The sequence below is a fragment of the Pseudophryne corroboree genome, chromosome 9 (genome assembly GCF_028390025.1).
Source record: "Pseudophryne corroboree isolate aPseCor3 chromosome 9, aPseCor3.hap2, whole genome shotgun sequence".
Lineage (NCBI taxonomy): Eukaryota > Metazoa > Chordata > Amphibia > Anura > Myobatrachidae > Pseudophryne > Pseudophryne corroboree.
In genome coordinates, this window is record NC_086452.1 from 445034972 (window position 1) to 445060186 (window position 25215).

General features: G+C 49.3%; 1 protein-coding gene and 1 non-coding gene across 3 annotated transcripts in view; both read left to right on the forward strand.

Moving 5' to 3' along the window:
• NCKIPSD (NCK interacting protein with SH3 domain) overlaps positions 1-25215 on the forward strand; it is a 297008-nt gene that overhangs the window by 127031 nt on the left and 144762 nt on the right. The window lies entirely within an intron of this gene.
• TRNAG-GCC (transfer RNA glycine (anticodon GCC)) lies at positions 199-269 on the forward strand. Its single transcript has one exon. It is a non-coding gene; the product is annotated as a tRNA-Gly (tRNA).

Consider the following 25215-nt stretch of genomic DNA (forward strand, 5'->3'; position numbering starts at 1 on the left):
GACACAGACAGGGACACTGAATCCAGTGTCGACGGTGAATAAACAAACGTATTCCTTATTAGGGCCACACGTTAAAGGCAATGAAGGAGGTGTTACGTATTTCTGATACTACAAGTACCACAAAAGAGGGTATTATGTGGGATGTGAAAAAACTACCATAGTTTTTCCTGAATCAGATAAATTAAATAAAGTGTGTGAGCATTGGTGGTTCAGTGGTAGAATTCTCGCCTGCCACGCGGGAGGCCCGGGTTCGTTTCCCGGCCAATGCACCATGATGCGTGGGTTCCCCCCGATAGAAAATTATGGGCGGTATACCCTTTCCCGCCAGAAGTTAGGGCGCGTTGGGAAACACCCCTTAAGGTGGATAAGGCGCTCACACGCTTATCAAAACAAGTGGCGGTACCGTCTATAGATAGGGCCGTCCTCAAGGACCAGCTGACAAGGCTGGAAAATATAATAAAAAGTATATACACACATACTGGTGTTATACTGCGGCCAGCGATCGCCTCAGCCTGGATGTGCAGAGCTAGGGTGGCTTGGTCGGATTCCCTGACTAAAAATATTGATACCCTTGACAGGGACAGTATTTTATTGACTATAGAGCATTTCTATATATGCGAGATGCACAGAGGGATATTTGCACTCTGGCATCATGAATAAACGCGATGTCCATAACTGCCAGAAGATGTTATGGACACGACAGTGGTCAGGTGATGCAGATTCCAAACGGCACAGTATGGCCGTATAAAGGAAGAGGACTTGTTTGGGGTCGGTCCATCGGACCTGGTGGTCACGGCAACTGCTGGAAAATCCACCGTTTTTTACCCTAAGTCACATCATCTGCAGAAAAAGACACCGTCTTTTCAGCCTCAGTCCTCTCGTCCCTATAAGATCATATCTGCCCAGGGATAGAGGAAAGGGAAGAAGACTGCAGCAGGCAGCCCATTCCCAGGAACAGAAGCGTTCCACCGCGTCTGACAAGTTCTCAGCATGGCGCTGAGACCGTACAGGACCCCTGGATCCTACAAGTAGTATCCCGGGGGTACAGATGGGAATGTCGAGACGTTTCTCCTTCGCAGGCTCCTGAAGTCTGCTTTACCAAGTCTCCCTCCGACAAGGAGGTAGTATGGGAAAAAATTCACAAGCTGTATTCCCAGCAGGTGATAATTAAATTACCCCTCCTACTACAGAAAAGGGGTATTATTCCACACTATATTGTGGTACTGAAGCCAGAAGGCTAGGTGAGACTTATTCTAAAAAAATTTTTTTGAACACTTACAAAGGTTCAAATTAAGATGAAGTCACTCAGAGCAGTGATAACGAACCAGGAAGAAGGGGACTATATAGTGTCCCGGGACATCAGGGATGCTTACCTCTATGTCCCAAATTTGCCCTTCTCACTAAGGGTACCTCAGGTTCGTGGTGCAGAACTGTCACTATCAGTTTCAGACGCTGCCGTTTGGATTGTCCACGGCACCCCGGGGTCTTTACCAAGGTAATGGCCGAAATGATGATTCTTCTTCGAAGAAAAGGCGTCTTAATTATCCCTTACTTGGACGATCTCCTGATAGGGGCATAGTCCAGGGAACAGTTGGAGGTCGGAGTAGCACTATCTCGGATACTGCTACAATCAGCACGGGTGGATTCTAAATATTCCAAAATCGCAGCTGATCCCGACGACACGTCTGCTGTGCCTAGGGATGATTCTGGACACAGTCCAGAAAAAGGTGTTTCTCCCGGAAGAGAAAGCAAGGGAGATTTCAGAGCAAGTCAGGAACCTCCTAAAAACAGTGCATCATTGCACAAGGGTCCTGGTAAAAATGGTGGCTTCCTACGAAGCAATTCCATTCGGCAGATTTCACGTAAGAACTTTTCAGTGGGATCTGCTGGAAAAATGGTCCGGATCGCATCTTCAGATGCATCAGCGGATAACCCAATATCCAAGGACAAGGGTGTCTCTCCTGTGGTGGTTATAGAGTGCTCATCTTCTAGAGGGCCGCAGATTCGGCATTCAGGATTGGATGCTGGTAACCACGGAGCCCAGCCTGAGAGGCTGGGGAGCAGTCACACAAGGGAAAAATTTCCAGGGAGTGTGATCAAGTATGGAGACTTTTCTCCACATAAATATACTGGAGCTAAGGGTAAAATTATAATGCTCTAAGCTTAGCAAGACCTCTGCTTCAAGGTCAGCCGGTATTGATCCAGTGGGAAAAACATCACGGCAGTCGCCCACGTAAACAGACAGGGCGACACAAGAAGCAGGAGGGCAATGGCAGAAACTGCAAGGACTTTTCGCTGGGCGGAAAATCATGTGATAACACTGTCAGCAGTTTTTCATCCCGGGAATGGAAACTGGGAAGCAGACTTCCTCAGCACGATCCTCCACCCGGGAGAGTGGAAACTTCATTGAGAAGTTTTTTCCACATGATTGTAAACCGTTGGGAAATACCAAAGGTGGACATGATGGCGTCCCGTCTGAACAAAAAATGGGACAGGTATTGCACCAGGTCAAGAGACTCTCAGGCAATAGATGTGGACGTTTCTGGTAACACCGTGGGTGTACCAGTCGGTGTATGTGTTCCCTCCTCTGCTTCTCATACCTAAGGTGCTGAGAATTATAAGACGTAGAGGAGTAAGAACTATACTCATGGCTCCGGATTGGCCAAGAAGGACTTGGTACCCGGAACTTCAAGAGATGCTTACAGAGGTCTTATGGCCTCTGCCGCTAAGAAGGGACTTGCTTCAGCAAGTACCATGTCTGTTCCAAGACTTACCGCAGCTGCGTTTGTCGGCATGGCGATGGAAAGCCGGATCCTAAAGGAAAAAAGGCATTCCGGAAGAGGTCATTCCTACCCTGGTCAAAGCCAGAAAGGAGGTGACCGCACAACATTATCACCACGTGTGGCGAAAATATGTTGCGTGGTGTGAGGCCAGGAAGGCCCCACAAAGAAATTTCAACTCGGTCGTTTCCTGCATTTCCTGAAAACAGGAGTGTCTATGGGCCTCAAATTGGGGTCCATTAAGGTTCAAATTCGGCCCTGTAAATTTTCTTCCAGAAAGAATTGGCTTCAGTTCCTGAAGTCCAGAAGTTTGTCAAGGGAGTATTGCATATACAAACCCCTTTTTTGTGCCTCCAGTGGCACTGTGGGATCTCAACGTAGTTCTGGGATTCCTCAAATCACATTGGTTTAAAACCAGTCAAATATGTGGATTTGAAGCATCTCACATAAAAAGTGACCATGCTCTTGGCCCTGGCCTGGACCAGGCGAGTGTCAAATTGGTGGTTTTTTCTCAAAAAAGCCCATATCTGTTTGTCCATTCGGACAGGGCAGAGCTGCGGACTCGTCCCCAGTTCTCTCCCTAAGGTGGTGTCAGTGTTTCACCTGAACCAGCTTATTGTGGTGCCTTGCACCTACTAGGGACTTGGAGGACTCCAAGTTGCTAGAAGTTGTCAGGGCCCTGAAAATATGTTCCAGGACAGCTGGAGTCAGAAAATCTGACTCGCTGTTTATACTGTATGCACCCAACAAGTTGGGTGCGCCTGCTTCTAAGCAGTCGATTGCTCGTTGGATTTGTAACACAATTCAACTTGCACATTCTGAGGCAGGCCTGCCACAGTCTAAATCGGTTAAGGCCCATTCCACAAGGAAGGTGGGCTCATCTTGGGCGGCTGCCCGAGAGGTCTCGGCATTACAACTCTGCCGAGCAGATACGTGGTCAGGGGAGAACACGTTTGTCAAATTCTACAAATTTGATATCCTGGCAAAAGAGGACCTGGAGTTCTCTCATTCGGTGCTGCAGAGTCATCCGCACTCTCCCGCCCGTTTGGGAGCTTTGGTATAATCCCCATGGTCCTTTCAGGAACCCCAGCATCCACTAGGACGATAGAGAAAATAAGAATTTACTTACCGATAATTCTATTTCTCGGAGTCCGTAGTGGATGCTGGGCGCCCATCCCAAGTGCGGATTATCTGCAATACTTGTACATAGTTACAAAAATCGGGTTATTATTGTTGTGAGCCATCTTTTCAGAGGCTCCGCTGTTATCATACTGTAACTGGGTTTAGATCACAAGTTGTACGGTGTGATTGGTGTGGCTGGTATGAGTCTTACCCGGGATTCAAAATTCCTCCCTTATTGTGTACGCTCGTCCGGGCACAGTACCTAACTGGCTTGGAGGAGGGTCATAGGGGGAGGAGCCAGTGCACACCACCTGATCCTAAAGCTTTACTTTTTGTGCCCTGTCTCCTGCGGAGCCGCTATTCCCCATGGTCCTTTCAGGAACCCCAGCATCCACTACGGACTCCGAGAAATAGAATTATCGGTAAGTAAATTCTTATTTTTTTTTTTTTTTTTTTTCCAGATACTGTAATATGTGACAACTATATACAGGATATTAGCATGTCAGCAGCCGGTCATGTGACTAGGATTAGGCATTAGAGGGGGGGTTAGCACTAGCCGACACACCCTGAGTCTTAGCACTAGCCCCTCCCTCCAGCGACTTATCCTTAGCTGCCACTCCCACTATCTTAGTCCTAGCCGACTACCCAGGTGAGTTAGGGTAGGGGACAGGGAAGGGATAAAATAATTACCCCCGCCCCCATTGGCATGTTGGTCATGTGACTGTTGGCATCCCGATTGCCAGGATCACCAGGATCTTGTATTACACCTCTCTGTACTGTTCATTCTGTTGTGCTATAAAAAAATATTTTAAAATTAATATATTTATTGCTTTTATATACTGCATAGAGGCACCTAACCGTAATGGACTTGATTCAGAAGCATACACAAGTGGCACTGGGCCGACAGTTGGTAAGTGTGTATGCACTTACCAATCATCAGATATGTCCGTAGATCGGCCAGACAGCCAAACCTTTTATTATTCGACTTATGCTCATGTTTATTCGTGTGCTCACTAACACCATCTGCTGGCAGTGAGCAGAAGCACACGTACGCTTGTAAGGAGCAACTTGCTGATAATCTTACAGTAATTTATAATTGGCAATGTGATTTGTTATTATTATTTTTATTTTATTTTTTTCTTTCTGTGCTTGTGGAGAACCTGCCAGCTCCCATGCTAGGAGTACGTCCTCTGCTTCTTAAATCCTTTTGGATTGATTTGCCTTGTCAAAATGAAGAGCACAGATCATTTTTCATGCTTCCATTTCCAAATGTGCTAAATTAAATTAATTGACAAATAGTTTAGCATGGAGACACGTGTTTCTTCTTTGTCTTGTGATTTCTCCAGGATATTGCGGTTCTGTTTATCCGTGTTCTTGGAGAGACCTCAATGCAGGGGGAAGGAAAAGGCGTGCGGTTACTGTACTCCTCTCTCTGTTCTCCTGATGCAGCTGTAATGTATTGCAGACATTGGGTTCCAGCTGTAATTCTGCTGTTCTGTCACAGAGCGCTCTTAATTGGTTTGCTGGCGCCAAATGAAACAAAAAAATATATACACACACTCTATCCGAGTCAACACTGATTGCTTTTATTTTTTGCCACAAAGCTGTGCATATGGTTGAGGAAGCATAAACAGTTTTTCAGTTTCCTTCAGCTGTTAGAGAATGCTGGGACTTGTAGTTTATCTACATGAACATCAACACTTACATTCGTGCTAGGTGGCCTGAACCTATCTAGGTGTGTCGCTGTAAATTTTGCGCTTGAGACTGACCTTAAATGACTCTACAAAGTGCGTGGTGCGTTACAGAAAATGCAAGGTGGCACCACATTGTGTTAGCATCAAACACTAATAAATAGAATCTTGTGGTACGAGTAATGTGTAAAACTAAGAGCAGATTGTATTTTTCCATTGTTTGGGGTCGTAGCATTGCTTTCAAATGTTTTATTTAGTTGAATGAAATACCACAAATGCCATTTATTTCCGATTTTCCATAGTAGTGGCTAAATCTGCCAAATGTATTGTGCAAATGGCCGACCACCGGTCACCATACCGATACCGGGATCCTGGTGTTTAGATGGCCGGCGGGGGGGAGGGAGCACAATGAAGCCCCTTGCGGGCTTGCTGCGTTTACCATGCAGCGGGCTCGGTGGTTCGCTACAGGTTCTATTCCCACTCTATAGGTGTAGTGTGCACCCATAAGTGGGAAAAGTCCCTGTTGGTTGCCATGCCGACCGGCAGGCTGCAGACCGCTCGGGGTCCTGGCGTCTGTATAGCGAGCGGCGGTCTCCCGACCGATGGTCACATAACCGTAACCGGTGCAAATTTGCTGTTGGACACGTCAGCTGATAGCATCGGATTTCTGCCCAATAAATCCAAGTAAATATCGTAGGTTGCGCAACATACTTTCCTTTTTTGTTACCTTAACAAAGGTCCCATCATTGAGCCTTGTGGTACCTGTGATGAGTGATTAAATGTGTAATGATGTAGAACGTTGTTCTTCAACTTGTGGCCCTCCAGCTGCTGTGGATCTACAAATCCCAGCATGCCCTGTCTCAGTTTCAGCATACCTTAATAGTAAATCTGTGGCAGGGCACGCTGGGATGTGTAGTTCCACAGCAGCTGGAGGTCCGCAGGTTGAAGACCCATGATGTAGAATAATACTGCTGTAATGCAGAAATATTTTATGGTATATACTATAATAATGGAGTTCTGATATCAGTGTTGCAAGAACAATGCACCTGAACAATACATTCTTTCTCTAACGTCCTAGTGGATGCTGGGGACTCCGTCAGGACCATGGGGAATAGCGGCTCCGCAGGAGACAGGGCACAAAAGCAAGCTTTTAGGATCACATGGTGTGTACTGGCTCCTCCCCCTATGACCCTCCTCCAAGCCTCAGTTAGGTTTTTGTGCCCGGCCGAGAAGGGTGCAATCTAGGTGGCTCTCTTAAAGAGTTACTTAGAAAAAGTTTTTAGGTTCTTTATTTTCAGTGAGTCCTGCTGGCAACAGGCTCACTGCATCGAGGGACTTAGGGGAGAGATTTTCAACTCACCTGCGTGCAGGATGGATTGGATTCTTAGGCTACTGGACATAGCTCCAGAGGGAGTCGGAACACAGGGCTCGCCCTGGGGTTCGTCCCGGAGCCGCGCCGCCGACCCCCCTTGCAGACGCTGAAGATAAAGAGGTCCGGAACCAGGCGGCAGAAGACTCTCAGTCTTCATCAGGTAGCGCACAGCACTGCAGCTGTGCGCCATTGTTGTCAGCACACTTCACACAGCGGTCACGGAGGGTGCAGGGCGCTGGAGGGGGGCGCCCTGGGCAGCAATGTATAATACCTGTATGGCGAAAAATACATCACACATAGCCCTTGAGGCTATATGGATGTATTTAACCCCTGCCAGATATCTAAAACTCCGGAGAAGAAGCCCGCCGAAAAGGAGGCGGGGCCTATTCTCCTCAGCACACAGCGCCATTTTCCCTCACAGAAAGGCTGGTGGGAAGGCTCCCATGCTCTCCCCTGCACTGCACTACAGAAACAGGGTTAAAACAGAGAGGGGGGGCACTGATTTGGCGATATGTATATATATTAAGGGAGGAACACTTATATAAAGGTTGTCCCTGGATAATTATAGCGTTTTGGTGTGTGCTGGCAAACTCTCCCTCTGTCTCCCCAAAGGGCTAGTGGGTCCTGTCCTCTATCAGAGCATTCCCTATGTGTGTGCTGTATGTCGGTACGTGTGTGTCGACATGTATGAGGAAAATATTGGTGAGGAGGCGGAGCAAATTGCCTGTATGGTGATGTCACTCTCTAGGGAGTCGACACCGGAATGGATGGCTTATTTATGGAAATTACGTGACAATGTCAACACGCTGCAAGCCGGTTGACGACATGAGAGGGCCGGCGAACAAATTAGTATCTGTCCAGGCGTCTAAAACACCGTCAGGGACTGTAAAATGCCCATTTACCTCAGTCGGTCGACACAGACCCAGACACGGACACTGATTTCAGTGTCGACGGTGAAGAAACAAACGTATTTTCTTTTAGGGCCACACGTTAAGGGCAATGAAGGAGGTGTTACATATTTCTGATACTCCAAGTACCACAAAAAAGGGTATTATGTGTGAGGTGAAAAAACTACCTGTAGTTTTTCCTGAATCAGATAAATTAAATGAAGTGTGTGATGATGCGTGGGTTTCCCCCGATAGAAAATTATTGGCGGTATACCCTTTCCCGCCTGAAGTTAAGGCGCGGTGGGAAACACCCCTCAGGGTGGATAAGGCGCTCACACGCTTATCAGAACAAGTAGCGGTACCATCTACGGATAGGGCCGTACTTAAGGAGCCAGCTGATAGGAGGCTGAAAAATATCCTAAAAAGTATACACACACATGCTGGTGTTATACTGCGACCAGCGATCGCCTCAGCCTGGATGTGCAGAGCTGAGGTGGCTTGGTCGGATTCCCTGACTAAAAGTATTTTATTGACTATAGAGCATTTAAAGGATGCATTTCTATATATGCGAGATGCGCAGAGGGATATTTGCACTCTGGCATCAAGAGTAAATGCGATGTCCATATCTGCAAGAAGATGTTTATGGACACGACAGTGGTCAGGTGATGCAGATTCCAAACGGCACAAAGATGTATTGCCGTATAAAGGGGAGGAGTTATTTGGGGTCGGTCCATGGGACCTGGTGGCCAGGGCAACTGCTGGAAAATCCACCGTTTTTTACCCTAAGTCACATCTCTGCAGAAAAAGACACTGTCTTTTCAGCCTCAGTCCTTTCGTCCCTATAAGAGTCATATCTGCCCAGGGATAGAGGAAAGGGAAGAAGACTGCAGCAGGCAGCCCATTCCCAGGAACAGAAGCCTTCCACCGCTTCTACCAAGTTCTCAGCATGACGCTGGGACCGTACAGGACCCCTGGATCCTACAAGTAGTATCCAAGGGGTACAGATTGGAATGTCGAGAGGTTTCCCCCCTCGCAGGTTCCTGTAGTCTGCTGTACCAATGTCTCCCTCCGACAGGGAGGCAGTATTGAAAACAATTCACAAGCTGTATTCCCAGCAGGTGATAATAAAATTACCCCTCCGACAACAAGGAAAGGGGTATTACTCCACACTATATGGTGGTACTGAAGGCTAGGTGAGACCTATTCTAAATCTGAAAAATTTGAACACTTACAAGGGTTCAAATCCAGATGGAGTCACTCAGAGCAGTGATAGCAAAGAACAAGGGGACTAGATGGTGTCCCGGGACATCAGGGATGCTTACCTCCATGTCCCAAAATTTGCCTTTTCTCACCAAGGGTACCTCAGGTTCGTGGTACAGAACTGTCACTATCGGTTTCAAGACGATGCCGTTGGATTGTCCAAGGCACCCCGGGTCCTTACCAAGGTAATGACCGAAAGGAGGATTCGTCTTCAAAGAAAATGGACGACCTCCTGATAAGAACAAGGTCCAGAGAACAGTTGGAGGTCGGAGTAGCACTATCTCAAGTAGTTCTACGACAGCACGGGTGGATTCTAAATATTCCAAAACCGCAGTTGTTCCGACGACACGTCTGCTGGTCCTAGGGATGATTCTGGACACAGTCCAGGAAAAGGTGTTTCTCCCAGAGGAGAAAGCCAGGGAGTTATCCGAGCTAATCGGGATCCTCCTAAAACCAGGAAAAGTGTCAGTGCATCATTGCACAAGAGTCCTGGTAAAAATGGTGGCTTATTACGAAGCGCTTCCATTCGGCAGATTTCACGCAAGAACTCTTCAGTGGGATCTGCTGGACAAATGGTCCGGATCGCATCTTCAGATGCATCAGCGGATAACCCTATATCCAAGGACAAGGGTGTCTCTCCTGTGGTGATTACAGAGTGCTCATCTTCTAGAGGGCCGCAGATTCGGCATTCAGGATTGGATGCTCGTGACCACGGAGGCCAGCCTGAGAGGCTGGGGAGCAGTCACACAAGGAGTGTGATCAAGTCTGGAGAATTCTCTCCACATAAATATACTGGAGCTAAGAGCAAATTTATAATGCTCTAAGCTTAGCAAGACCTCTGCTTCAAGGTCTGCCGGTATTGATCCAGTGGGATAACATCACGGCAGTCGCCCACGTAAACAGAAAGGGCGGCACAAGAAGCAGGAGGGCAGTGGCAAAACTGCAAGGATTTTTCGCTAGGCGGAAAATCATGTGATAACACTGTCAGCAGTGTTCATTCCGGGAGTGGACGACTGGGAAGCAGACTTCCTCAGCAGGCACGACCTCCACCCGGGAGAGTGGGAACTTCATCGGGAAGGTTTCCGCATGATTGTGAACCGTTGGGAAAGACCAAAGGTGGACATGATGGCGTCCCGCCCGAACAAAAAATGGGACAGGTATTGCGCCAGGTCACGAGACCTTCAGGCGATAGCTGTGGACGTCCTGGTAACACCGTGGGTGTAACAGTCGGTGTATGTGCTCCCTCCTCTGCTTCTCATAACCAAGGTATTGAGAATTATAAGACATAGAGGAGTAAGAACTATACTCGTGGCTCCGGATTGGCCAAGAGGGACTTGGTAACCGGAACTTCAAGAGATGCTCACAGAGGACTAATGGCCTCGGGAGCTAAGAAGGGATTTGCTTTCAGCAAGTACCATGTCTGTTCCAAGAGGAACCGTGGCATCGGCCTTTAAGAAAGGACCTGCTCCAGCAGGGACCTTGTCTGTTCCAAGACTTACCGCGACTGCGTTTGACGGCATGGCGGTTTGAACGCCGGATCCTAAGGGAAAAGGCATTCCGGAAGAGGTCATACCTACCCTGGTCAAAGCCAGGAAGGAGGTGACCGCACAACGTTATCACCACATGTGGTAAAAATATGTTGCGTGGGTGAGGCCAGGAAGGCCCCACGAAAAAATTTCAACTAGGTCGATTTCTGCACTTCCTGCAAACAGGAGTGTCTATGAGCCTAAAATTGGGTCCATTACGGTTCAAGTTTCGGCCCTATAGATTTTCTTCCAGAAAGAATTGGCTTCAGTTCCTGAAGTCCAGACGTTTGTCAAGGGAGTATTGCATATACAGCCCTTGTGTGCCTCCAGTGGCACCGTGGGATCTCAACGTAGTGTTGGGATTCCTCAAATCATATTGGTTTGAACCACTCAAATCTGTGGATTTGAAATATCTCACATGGAAAGTGACCATGCTGTTGGCCCTGGCCTAGGCCAGGCGATTGTCAAAATTGGCGGCTTTGTCTTACAAAAGCCCATATTTGATTTTCCATTCGGACAGGGCAGAACTGCGGACTCGTCCCCAGATTCTTCCTAAGGTGGTGTCAGCGTTTCACCTGAAACAACCTATTGTGGTGCCTGCGGCTACTAGGGACTTGGAGGACTCCAAGTTGCTAGACGTTGTCAGGGCCCTGAAAAAAAAAAAAAATATATATATATATATATAATTCCAGGACGGCTGGAGTCAGAAAGTCTGACTTGCTGTTTATATTGTAGGCACCCAAAAAGCTGGGTGCTCCTGCTTCTAAGCAGACTATTGCTCGTTGGATTTGTAGTACAATTCAGCTTGCACATTCTGTGGCAGGCCTGCCACAGCCAAAATCTGTAAATGCCCATTCCACAAGGAAGGTGGGCTCATCTTGGGCGGCTGCCCGAGGGGTCTCGGCTTTACAACTTTGCCGAGCAGCTACTTAGTCAGGGGAAAACACGTTTGCTAAATTCTACAAATTTGATACCCTGGCTGAGGAGGACCTGGAGTTCTCTCATTTGGTGCTGCAGAGTCATCCGCACTCTCCCGCCCGTTTGGGAGCTTTGGTATAATCCCCATGGTCCTGACGGAGTCCCCAGCATCCACTAGGACGTTAGAGAAAATAAGATTTTACTTACCGATAAATCTATTTCTCATAGTCCGTAGTGGATGCTGGGCGCCCATCCCAAGTGCGGATTGTCTGCATTACTTGTACATAGTTATTGTTACAAAAAAAAAAAATCGGGTTATTATTGTTGTGAGCCATCTTTTTTAGAGGCTACTTCATTGTTATCATACTGTTAACTGGGTTAAAATCACAAGTTGTACGGTGTGATTGGTGTGGCTGGTATGAGTCTTACCCGGGATTCAAGATCCTTCCTTATTGTGTACGCTCGTCCGGGCACAGTACCTAACTGAGGCTTGGAGGAGGGTCATAGGGGGAGGAGCCAGTACACACCATGTGATCCTAAAAGCTTGCTTTTGTGCCCTGTCTCCTGCGGAGCCGCTATTCCCCATGGTCCTGACGGAGTCCCCAGCATCCACTACGGACTATGAGAAATAGATTTATCGGTAAGTAAAATCTTATTATAATGGTACCTGGCTTTCGCTCTCTCATAAAGTTTCACTTGCACGTTTTGTAGCCCTTTAAATAATGTGACCATGCCACTTTGATCGTGTATCACTTTATAGTGAGTATTGAAGACACATTATCGGGTGGCTTCAGCTGTCCATGAGGTTGCCCACACATTGGGGTCACCTGGCGTATTGTTGTCATCACAAAAGGCCCAGAATGGTAATTGCTTTAAATCACATCACTTTGTGCCACGGTTATGCCAGTGCTAGCCCCCTGCTACATTATCACCCGTCCGATCCCCTGCTATCTGCTAACTCCCATTCCATATGTACAGACCTACGTCCTTGCAGGGCACACGCAGTAAATCTTGTGGTTTATGCAAGGACCGAGCTACTCCGTTCATTTCCAATGGCAGTAAGAAGATATATCCATTTCTCTATCGTCCTAGTGGATGCTGGGGTTCCTGAAAGGACCATGGGGAATAGCGGCTCCGCAGGAGACAGGGCACAAAAAGTAAAGCTTTAGGATCAGGTGGTGTGCACTGGCTCCTCCCCCTATGACCCTCCTCCAAGCCTCAGTTAGATTTTTGTGCCCGGCCGAGAAGGGTGCAATCTAGGTGGCTCTCCTAAAGAGCTGCTTAGAAAAGTTTAGCTTAGGTTTTTTATTTTACAGTGAGTCCTGCTGGCAACAGGATCACTGCAACGAGGGACTTAGGGGAGAAGAAGTGAACTCACCTGCGTGCAGGATGGATTGGCTTCTTTGGCTACTGGACATTAGCTCCAGAGGGACGATCACAGGTACAGCCTGGATGGTCACCGGAGCCTCGCCGCCGGCCCCCTTGCAGATGCTGAAACAAGAAGAAGGTCCAGAATCGGCGGCATGAAGACTCCTCAGTCTTCTTAAGGTAGCGCACAGCACTGCAGCTGTGCGCCATTTCCTCTCAGCACACTTCACACGGCAGTCACTGAGGGTGCAGGGCGCTGGAAGGGGGGCGCCCTGGGAGGCAATGAAAACCTATTTTTGGCTAAAAATACCTCACATATAGCCTCCGGGGGCTATATGGAGATATTTAACCCCTGCCAGAATCCGTTAAGAGCGGGAGACGAGGCCGCCGAAAAAGGGGCGGGGCCTATCTCCTCAGCACACAGCGCCATTTTCCCTCACAGAAAGGCTGGAGGGAAGGCTCCCAGGCTCTCCCCTGCACTGCACTACAGAAACAGGGTTAAAACAGAGAGGGGGGGCACTAATTTGGCGTTAGAAATATATAAAAAAGATGCTATAAGGGAAAACACTTATATAAGGTTGTCCCTATATAATTATAGCGTTTTTGGTGTGTGCTGGCAAACTCTCCCTCTGTCTCTCCAAAGGGCTAGTAGGTCCTGTCCTCTATCAGAGCATTCCCTGTGTGTGTGCTGTGTGTCGGTACGTGTGTGTCGACATGTATGAGGACGATGTTGGTGAGGAGGCGGAGCAATTGCCTGTAATGGTGATGTCACTCTCTAGGGAGTCGACACCGGAATGGATGGCTTATTTAGGGAATTACGTGATAATGTCAACACGCGGCAAGGTCGGTTGACGACATGAGACGGCCGACAAACAATTAGTACCGGTCCAGACGTCTCAAAAACACCGTCAGGGGTTTTAAAACGCCCGTTTACTTTAGTCGGTCGACACAGACACAGACAGGGACACTGAATCCAGTGTCGACGGTGAATAAACAAACGTATTCCTTATTAGGGCCACACGTTAAGGGCAATGAAGGAGGTGTTACATATTTCTGATACTACAAGTACCACAAAAGAGGGTATTATGTGGGATTTGAAAAAACTACCGTAGTTTTTCCTGAATCAGATAAATTAAATGAAGTGTGTGATGATGCGTGGGTTCCCCCCGATAGAAAATATGGGCGGTATACCCTTTCCCGCCAGAAGTTAGGGCGCGTTGGGAAACACCCCTTAGGGTGGATAAGGCGCTCACACGCTTATCAGAACAAGTGGCGGTACCGTCTATAGATAGGGCCGTCCTCAAGGAGCCAGCTGACAGGAGGCTGGAAAATATCATAAAAAGTATATACACACATACTGGTGTTATACTGCGACCAGCGATCGCCTCAGCCTGGATGTGCAGAGCTGGGGTGGCTTGGTCGGATTCCCTGACTAAAAATATTGATACCCTTGACAGGGACAGTATTTTATTGACTATAGAGCATTTAAAGGATGCATTTCTATATATGCGAGATGCACAGAGGGATATTTGCACTCTGGCATCAAGAGTAAGTGCGATGTCCATATCTGCCAGAAGATGTTTATGGACACGACAGTGGTCAGGTGATGCAGATTCCAAACGGCACAAAGGTGTATTGCCGTATAAAGGAAGAGGAGTTATTTGGGGTCGGTCCATCGGACCTGGTGGCCACGGCAACTGCTGGAAAATCCACCGTTTTTTACCCTAAGTCACATCTCTGCAGAAAAAGACACCGTCTTTTCAGCTTCAGTCCTTTCGTCCCTATAAGAGTCATATCTGCCCAGGGATAGAGGAAAGGGAAGAAGACTGCAGCAGGCAGCCCATTCCCAGGAACAGAAGCGTTCCACCGCTTCTGACAAGCTCTCAGCATGACGCTGAGACCGTACAGGACCCCTGGATCCTACAAGTAGGATCCCAGGGGTACAGATTGGAATGTCGAGACGTTTCCCCTGCGCAGGCTCCTGAAGTCTGCTTTACCAAGGTCTCCCTCCGACAAGGAGGCAGTATGGGAAACAATTCACGAGCTGTATTCCCAGCAGGTGATAATTAAATTACCCCTCCTACAACAAGAAAAGGGGTATTATTCCACACTATATTGTGGTACTGAAGCCAGAAGGCTAGGTGAGACCTATTCTAAATCTAAAAAAATTTGAACACTTACAAAGGTTCAAATCAAGATGGAGTCACTCAGAGCAGTGATAACGAACCGGGAAGAAGGGGACTATCTGGTCTCCCGAGACATCAGGGATGCTTACCTCCATGTCCCAAATTTGCCCTTATCACTAAGGGTACCTCAGGTTCGTGGTACAGAACTGTCACTATCCGTTTCAGACGCTGCCGTTTGGATTGTCCACGGCACCCCGGGTCTTTACCAAGGTAATGGCCGAAATGATGGTTCTTCTTCGAAGAAAAGGCGTCTTAATTATCCCTTACTTGGACGATCTCCTGATAAGGGCAAAGTCCAGGGAACAGTTGGAGGTCGGAGTAGCACTATCTCGGATACTGTTACAACAGCAGGGGTGGATTCTAAATATTCCAAAATCGCAGCTGATCCCGACAACAAGTCTCCTGTGCTTAGGGATGATTCTGGACACAGTCCAGAAAAAGGTGTTTCTCCCGGAAGAGAAAGCCAGGGAGTTATCCGAGCTAGTCAGGAACCTCCTAAAATCAGTGCATCATTGCACAAGGGCCATGGTAAAAAAATGGTGACTTCCTTCGAAGCAATTCCAGTTGGCAGATTTCATGCAAGAACTTTTCAGTGGGTTCTGCTGGACAAATGGTCCGGATCGCATCTTCAGATGCATCAGCGGATAACCCTATATCCAAGGACAAGGGTGTCTCTCCTGTGGTGGTTACAGAGTGCTCATCTTCTAGAGGGCCGCAGATTCGGCATTCAGTTTTGGATGTTGGTGACCACGGAGGCCAGCCCGAGAGGCTGGGGAGCAGTCACACAAGGGAAAAAAAAAAAAAATTTCCAGGGAGTGTGATCAAGTCTGGAGACTTTTCTCCACGTAAATATAGCTAAGGGTAAATTTATAATGCTCTAAGCTTAGCAAGACCTCTGCTTCAAGGTCAGCCGGTATTGATCCAGTGGGATAAAACATCACGGCAGTCGCCCACGTAAATAGACAGGGCGGCACAAGAAGCAGGAGGGCAGTGGCAAAAACTGCAAGGACTTTTCGCTGGGCGGAAAATCATGTGATAGCACTGTCAGCAGTGTTTCATTCCGGGAATGGAAACTGGGAAGCAGACTTCCTCAGTAGGCACGACCTCCACCCGGCAGAGTGGGAACTTCATGGGGAAGTTTTCCACATAATTGTAAACCGTTGGGAATTACCAAAGGTGGACATGATGGCGTCCCGTCTGAACAAAAAACGGGACCGGTATTGCGCCAGGTTAAGAGACCCTCAGGCAATAGCTGTGGACGTTCTGGTAACACCGTGGGTGTACCAGTCGGTGTATGTGTTCCATCCTCTGCTTTTCATACCTAAGGTACTGAGAATTATAAGACGTAGAGGAGTAAGAACTATACTCATGGCTCCGGATTGGCCAAGAAGGACTTGGTACCCGGAACTTCAAGAGATGCTCACAGAGGACTTATGGCCTCTGCCGCTAAGAAGGGACTTGTTTCAGCAAGTACCATGTCTGTTCCAAGACTTACCGCAGCTGCGTTTGACGGCATGGCGGTGGAACGCCGGATCCTAAGGGAAAAGGCATTCAGGAAGAGGTCATTCCTACCCTGGTCAAAGCCAGAAAGGAGGTGACCGCACAACATTATCACCACATGTGGCGAAAATATGTTGCGTGGTGTGAGGCCAGGAAGGCCCCACGAAGAAATTTCAACTCGGTCGATTCCTGCATTTCCTGCAAACAGGAGTGTCTATGGGCCTCAAATTGGGGTCCATTAAGGTTCAAATTTCGGCCCTGTCGATTTTTCTTCCAGAAAGAATTGGCTTCAGTTCCTGAAGTCCAGAAGTTTGTCAAGGGAGTATTGCATATACAACCCCCTTTTGTGCCTCCAGTGGCACTGTGGGATCTCAACGTAGTTCTGGGATTCCTCAAAACACATTGGTTTAAAACCAGTCAAATCTGTGGATTTGAAGCATCTCACATGAAAAGTGAACATGCTCTTGGACCTGGCCTGGACCAGGCGAGTGTCAAATTGGTGTTTTTTTTCTCAAAAAAGCCCATATCTGTTTGTCCATTCGGACAGGGCAGAGCTGCGGACTCGTCCCCAGTTCTCTCCCTAAGGTGGTGTCAGTGTTTCACCTGAACCAGCTTATTGTGGTGTCTTGCGCCTACTAGGGACTTGGAGGACTCCAAGTTGCTAGATGTGGTCAGGGCCCTGAAAATATAGGTTCCAGGACGGCTGGAGTCAGGAAAACTGACTTGCTGTTATCCTGTATGCACCCAACAAACTGGGTGCTCTTGCTTTTAAGCAGACTTTTGCTAGTTGGATGTGTAATACAATTCAGCTTGCACATTCTGTGGCAGGCCTGCCACAGCCAAAATATGTAAATGCCCATTCCACAAGGAAGGTGGGCTCATCTTGGGCGGCTGCCCGAGGGGTCTCGGCTTTACAACTTTGCCGAGCGGCTATTTAGTCAGGGGCAAACACGTTTGTAAAATCCTACAAATTTGATACCCTGGCTAAGGAGGACCTGGAGTTCTCTCATTCGGTGCTGCAGAGTCATCCGCACTCTCCCGCCCGTTTGGGAGCTTTGGTATAATCCCCATGGTCCTTTCAGGAACCCCAGCATCCACTAGGACGATAGAGAAAATAAGAATTTACTTACCGATAATTCTATTTCTCGGAGTCCGTAGTGGATGCTGGGCGCCCATCCCAAGTGCGGATTATCTGCATTACTTGTACATAGTTACAAAAATCGGGTTATTATTGTTGTGAGCCATCTTTTCAGAGGCTCTGCTGTTATCATACTGTTAACTGGGTTCAGATCACAGGTTGTACAGTGTGATTGGTGTGGCTGGTATGAGTCTTACCCGGGATTCCTAAATCCTTCCTTATTGTGTACGCTCGTCCGGGCACAGTATCCTAACTGAGGCTTGGAGGAGGGTCATAGGGGGAGGAGCCAGTGCACACCACCTGATCCTAAAGCTTTACTTTCTGTGCCCTGTCTCCTGCGGAGCCGCTATTCCCCATGGTCCTTTCAGGAACCCCAGCATCCACTACGGACTCCGAGAAATAGAATTATCGGTAAGTAAATTCTTATTTTTTTCCCTTCCCTTTGTAGACCGTGGGTAAGAACGTAAACTTACAAGGACTGATAGAGACCGTTCCTGTGTCTTGGATATGACAGATTATTAATGTTTTTACTGGATGATTCTTAGAAGGAAAAACTAAAATCAATACAGCAATCAAGGGTATAGGCTTATGGCAGCCTGAATCCGCGACACTCGTGAAGTCACAAGACAAGGGATTAAATGAAAAAGATTTCTCCTGCCCTTTACCTCGGAATTGCGTGTCATACAAATGGTACATTCTGCTGTGATGTGCTTGGTCTAGGGAATAGACGCCACTATATTTAGTTCCATATGTGTGTTCCCCGCACCTCCCCCTCCCCTCCCACCCACCTCTCTCGGTGCATCTAAGGACAGTTGCTATTGTACTCAATTATTGTAACCCAGGAGTGAACATTGAATTTTCTGCAATATAAAGATGTTCTCTTTCTTGACAGATCACATAGAACATAGCGTAAAAAACCAACAGAATAATAAAAAGCTAATCATTTAGAGGGAGCGTGCATTCATATGGCGGTGTAATAAAGGCGTTACAACCGATGCAGGCCAGGCGAGAGAGCGAAATGTCACTTGCAACCTAATAATACAAGGGAATTAGGCTGCGCGGAGGATTGCAGGACACCTGAGTGTTTGTGTAGCTCTAGATGATTAGGGTTACAAGGTTATAGGCTTCCAGTAAAAGGTACAAATAACTCCTGTCTCAGAAGATCAAAACTAATACACAAGGAGATAAATTCTTAAAGTGAAAGTTTTGCAGTTTGAAAATAATGAAATCTTCCTTGCAGTTTCTTTAAGATGTGATGGGCGTCTTACAACGTGTCTGTACCGGGTCCCCGGTTAGACACGTAAGGCGGTGTCTGAGCAATCGGCGTCTAAGATGTTTACCAGTTGTGACTTTGGCTTATGTGCAATTGTTGTTGTTACATTGGTCAGATGTGTTCCAGAACGCTGGACGTCCTGCGCATGCTAATTGGCTCGTTAACATCACCTCATTTAAAGGGGCAACTGGAGTCATCCCCCTTTTTAAGGATGTTAGATCGATATTACAGGGTGTTACATGTAAGCTACCACGATTGCAGGTGATTCTGCTCCCCCATGATTTGATCATTATTGAACATACAGAAGGAGTCCTCCTCATCTATCCCTTTAATAGGATTAATTGAGCCACTGCTGTCGGACTTAATCCCCTGCTGTATTGTTCTCTCTGTATTGTATTGCAGCTGAGAACAGTAGATGAAAGGCTTATGCTAATAAACCTTGGTGCACCATGGCGCACCAGAGAAGGCTAGATCAGCGAGGCTTCGTCTGTATTGTTGGGCCAAGGGGTAGATGTAATGGTTTTACAGAAGAAAGCAATCACTGCTTTTCATATAGACGGCGTGACGTGAACCATCTGTCTGGGCACAGGCGCCCCTGCTTTAGGCCGGTTCACCAGCGTCCAGTTTCCATTTAAAAAACAAAACCGATAAACCATTAAATTGCACCCAAACTCTGCGCATGTGGTATACTACTGTTTATATCTACTGGATGCTTTTTCATGCATTTGCAAATACGTCCACAACGCCAGTAGTAAAAAAAAAAAAAATTATTCTTTTCTCTAACGTCCTAGAGGATGCTGGGGACTCCGTAAGGACCATGGGGATAGACGGGCTCCGCAGGAGACATGGGTACTTTAAGAAAGACTTTAGGTCTGGGTGTGCACTGGCTCCTCCCTCTATGCCCCTCCTCTAGACCTCAGTTTGATACTGTGCCCAGAGGAGACTGGGTGCATTACAGGGAGCTCTCCTGAGCTTCCTGACAAAGTATATTTGTTAGGTTTTTTATTTTCAGGGAGCCTGCTGGAAACAGACTCCCTGCATCGAGGGACTGAGGGGAGAGAAGCAGACCTACTTCTGTGAGTTTCAAGGCTCTGCTTCTTAGGCTACTGGACACCATTGGCTCCAGAGGGATTGGTACGCAGGTCTCACCCTCGCCGTCCGTCCCAGAGCCGCGCCGCCGTCCCCCTCGCAGAGCTGGAAGATAGAAGCCGGGTGAGTATGAGAAGAAAAGAAGACTTCAGAGCGGCAGAAGACTTCATGATCTTCACTGAGGTAACGCACAGCACTGCAGCTGTGCGCCATTGCTCCCATACACCTCACACACGGCAGTCACTGTAAGGGTGCAGGGCGCAGGGGGGGCGCCCTGGGAAGCATATAGACCTCTTTTGGCAAAAATAAGTATATGTACAGCTGGGCACTGTACATATATAAGAGCCCCCGCCAAATTTTGAGATTTTCAGCGGGACAGAAGCCTGCCACCGAGGGGGCGGGGCTTCTCCCCAGCACTCACAGCGCCATTTTTTCTCCACCGCACTGCTGAGAGGAAGCTCCCCGGACTCTCCCCTGCTTATACCACGGTAGACAGAGGGTTTTAAAGAGGAGGGGGGAGCACAAAATTGGCGCATATTGTATACTAGGTGCTTCATCGCGCCCTACGGGCACTCTTCACACCGTCGCAAGGGGCTACGCTCCTTTAACCCTTGCATGCCTATATTGGGTTCAATATTTGTATTATATGGAGTATTACCTGCATTCCTTTGTTAGTGGTTAAATATTGCACAATGAAAGGGCGTGCGATGGTGAAGGAGGTGCAGCCCCTTGTGACAGCGTGAACAGCACCTGCAGGGCACGATGTACAGAATGAGCGGGTGCGGGGGGGATTGCGGATGGGGAAGGGTGTCTGTAGATGCTGCAGGTGGAGGGGGGGCAGATGCGGGGGGGGGGGGGGGGGGGGCCGGATGGGGAAGGGTTGGGACGTGCTGCGGGTGGGGGAGAGACAAAAGAGTGGGGGCTGTAGATGGGGGAGGTGTCCGGAGGTACTGCAGGTGGGGAGGGGCAGGGGTGCCACTGGGGAGGGGCAGGTGCAGGGATGTTGCGGATGGGTGAAGGGTTCCGGAGGTGCTGTGGGATGGGAAGGGGCGGGGGTGCCGGGGGTGGGGTAGGGGGTCCGGAGGCACCGCGGTGGGGGAGAGGCAGGTGCGGGTGGTGCGGCAGACGGGGAAGGGGGTCCGGAGGCGCTTCAGGTGGTGGAGGGGCAGGTGCGAAGGTGCCGTGGGTGGGTGAGGGGGGGGACCGCGAATGGAGGAGGGTGTCTGCAGATGCTGTGGGTGGAGGGGGGCAGGTGTGGGGGGAGACATATGGGGGGTGGATGGTGGAGGGGGTCTGGAGGTGCTGTGGGGGAGTGGGAGGCGCTGGTGGTGTAGGGGGTCTGGAGGCAAAGCGTTTGGGGGATGGGTGGAGTGTCGCATGTGGTGGAGGGGAAGGTGCGGAGGTGTGGTGCATTGGGGAGGGGTCTGGAGGCGCTGCGGGTACTATACCTGCCAAAAAGGTAGTTGGAGGGTATGCAGTAACAGGTCCAGGACAGGGGTGACGGGGCCAGGATAGAAATGACAGGGACAGGATAGGGGTGACAGGGCCAGGGTAGGGGCGGCAGGGCCAGGATTTGGTTGACAGGGCCAGGATTTGGTTGACAGGGCCAGGATAGGGGTGACAGGGCCAGGATAAGGGTGAAAGGGCCAGGATAAGGGTGACAGGGCAAGGCCAGGGGTGACAGGGACATGACAGAACACAGGGCACGGGAGAGATTGGTATTAGGGACAGAACAGTGGTGACAGACAGATGTGTCTTACCGGAGTCACTGCTGCTGGCTGCTGCTGTTCCACTCCAACCTGTTGGGATCTGCTGCTGGTGGAGACTTGGCATGGCTGACGCTCTCAGGCTGGAGTCCTGCTTCCTCTGCCCGTCCGCATCCCTCCCCCCCCACTCCTCAGTCACACACCGCGGACCTCGCGCGGCTGCCGGGCACTGTGGTAAGGGGAGACTGGGAGTGACGGCTAGCCCCCAGAAGACGCTGCTGCTGGAGGGAGGAGGGGGTCGGAGCCTGCAAGCAGCGCGGACTTCTGCAGCGCTGCCCGACGGCTAAAGTGTGTGAAGGAGCTGGGCGCACCTCACTGCGGGTGGCAGCGCTGCAGCTAGCGTTGGGGTTGCCAGAGCTGGAGATAACAGAGACAGTATGGAACCTGCACAGCGGCAGGTGCCCCACAAAACTGCAGCTAAGAAGCGTGGAGTGTGCCAGAAAGTGACGCTCCTCCGCGTCAGAGAGACCCTGCTGAGTATGCTGATGCGTCAGAGAGACCCTGCTGAGTATGCTGATGTGGGGGGGTCAATTACACAGTGAGCCGGTGCCCGTCTGTCTGTATGGCATACCTCCTCACACCCCCATACCTCCCAACTGTCCCGATTTTCACGGGACAGTCCCATTTTTTGGGGTCTGTCCCACTGTCCCACGCGCCGCAGTGTCTCGTGGTGGGTGGGGGGCAGTTGGGAAGCTCCTGTACTCGCTGTTCTGCTTAGCATGCACACAGCGTCTATTTAGTGGAGACAGAGGGAGAGGGGGCATCAGGGGGTACGGATTAAGGGTGGGCCCAGGGGGTACGTACCCCGGGCCTCACAGTTTTAGGGGGCCCCTCGGCTGGAGTAGCTCTGTCCCAGCTCTGAAGCTCCCCCGTCCTGCCAGTAACAGCGGCAGCATTGTGCTACTGCGTGTTGGCAGGTCTGTGGTGTTGCAGGGAGGCAGCAGCAGCCTCCCTGCTTTCTTCTGCCTGTGCGGGTGTGTAGGGGGAGCAACCACCCCATCTGGATTTACCCCTAGCTGAGGGGCCAAAATCCCATTTAAAAAAGGGGGATTTGCATAAGGGGGCGTGGCCACGAGTCACTGCGATTAGGCCACGCCCCCAAACCCACAGCAGGCACAGCAATGAGATAGGGGTCCTGTCTCAAGTGCCCTGGGCCCCCCGGACTCATAATCTGCCGCTGGGGGCATGCCAGCAGCTCACAGAGCGCTGGGCATGCCCCCTCACTGACGAAAACAGGGGCGTGGCTCGCAATCGCGGGTCCACCCGCGAAGCCACGCCCCCTTTACCGTTAGCCATGCCCCCTTTTTGCTGTGCGTGTGTCCCTCCTGCCTGAAGAAAGTTGGGAGGTATGCACCCCTGCCTGTGCCATGCCCATACCATCTGCTCCTGCTCCAAGTCTCCTATAGATTTGCCCAGATCTGTGACTCATTTGACTAACTCCGCCCACTGTTTCGACTCCGCCCAGCGTTGGCAAATGAAGCACAAAGTCACAGATCTGGGCTATTATATAGGAGATGTAAACAGCGCTATCTGGGTAAAAATAATATTATTGTGTTTTTGTGCTGGGTCATACAGCGCTGGGGTGTGTGCTGGCATACTCTCTCTCTCTGTCTCTCCAAAGGGCCTGGTGGGGAAACTGTCTTCAGATAAGAGGTTCCCTGTGTGTGTGGTGTCGGTACGCGTGTGTCGACATGTCTGAGGTAGAAGGCTCACCTAGAGAGGAGGGGGAGCGTATGAATGTGAGGTCTCCGTCGGCGGTGCCGACACCTGACTGGGTGGATATGTGGAATGTTTTAAGTGCTAGTGTGAACTTATTGCACAAGAGATTAGACAAAGCTGAGGCTAAGGAACAGTCAGGGAGTGAACCCGTGTCTGTCCCTATGTCGCCGGGACCTTCAGGGTCTCAGAAGCGCCCACTATCCCAAATAGCAGACACTGATACCGACACGGATTCGGACTCAAGTGTCGACTACGATGATGTAAAGTTACAGCCAAAAGTGGCTAAATGTATTCGATATATGATTATTGCAATAAAAGAAGTGTTGCATATCACAGAGGAACCCCCTGTCCCTGACACGAGGGTACACATGTATAAGGGAAAAAAGCCCGAGGTAACTTTTCCCTCCTCACATGAGTTGAACAAATTATGTGAAAAAGCTTGGGAATCTCCAGACAAAAAACTGCAGATTCCTAAAGTATTCTTATGGCGTATCCTTTCCCGCCAACGGACAGGGTACGGTGGGAATAATCCCCTAAGGTGGACAAAGCGTTGACACGCTTATCAAAAAAGATAGCGCTGCCATCCCAAGATACGGCTACCCTCAAGGATCCTGCAGACCGCAAGCAGGAGATTACCTTGAAATCCATTTACACACATTCTGGTACATTACTCAGACCGGCAATTGCGTCGGCCTGGGTTTGTAGCGCGGTAGCAGCATGGGCAGATTCCTTATTGGCAGAGATTGAGACCCTAGATAAGGATACCATTTTATTGACCCTAGGCCATATAAAGGATGCGGTCTTATATATGAGGGATGCTCAAAGAGACATTAGTTTACTGGGTTCCAGAATAAACGCTATGTCAATCTCTGCTAGACGAGTCCTCTGGACCCGGCAGTGGACAGGTGATGCCGACTCAAAAAGACATATGGAGGTTTTACCTTACAAGGGTGAGGAATTGTTTGGGGAAGGTCTCTCGGACCTAGTCTCCACAGCTACGGCAGGTAAATCGATATTTTTGCCTTATGTTCCCTCACAACCTAAGAAAGCGCCACATTATCAAATGCAGTCCTTTTGTTCAAATAAAAGCAAAAGAGTGCGTGGATCATCCTTTCTTGCCAGAGGTAAGGGCAGAGGTAAAAAGCTGCACAGCTAGTTCCCAGGAACAGAAATCCTCCCCGGCCTCTGCAAAATCCACCGCATGACGCTGGGGCTCCGCTGGGGGAGTCCGCCCCAGTGGGGGCACGTCTTCGACTTTTCAGCCACATCTGGCTTCACTCACAGGTGGATCCCTGGGCAATAGAAATTGTTTCTCAGGGATACAAGCTGGAATTCGAAGAGGTGCCTCCTCGCCGGTTTTTCAAATCTGCTCTACCGACTTCTCCCCTGGAAAGGGAGATAGTGTTAAATGCTATTCACAAATTGTGTCTTCAACAAGTGGTGGTCGAAGTTCCCCTACTTCAGAGAGGGAAGGGATACTACTCCAACCTGTTTGTAGTTCCGAAACCGGACGGTTCGGTCAGACCCATATTGAATTTAAAATCCCTGAACCTATACTTAAAACGGTTCAAGTTCAAAATGGAATCGCTCAGAGCGGTCATCGCCAGCCTGGAAGGGGGG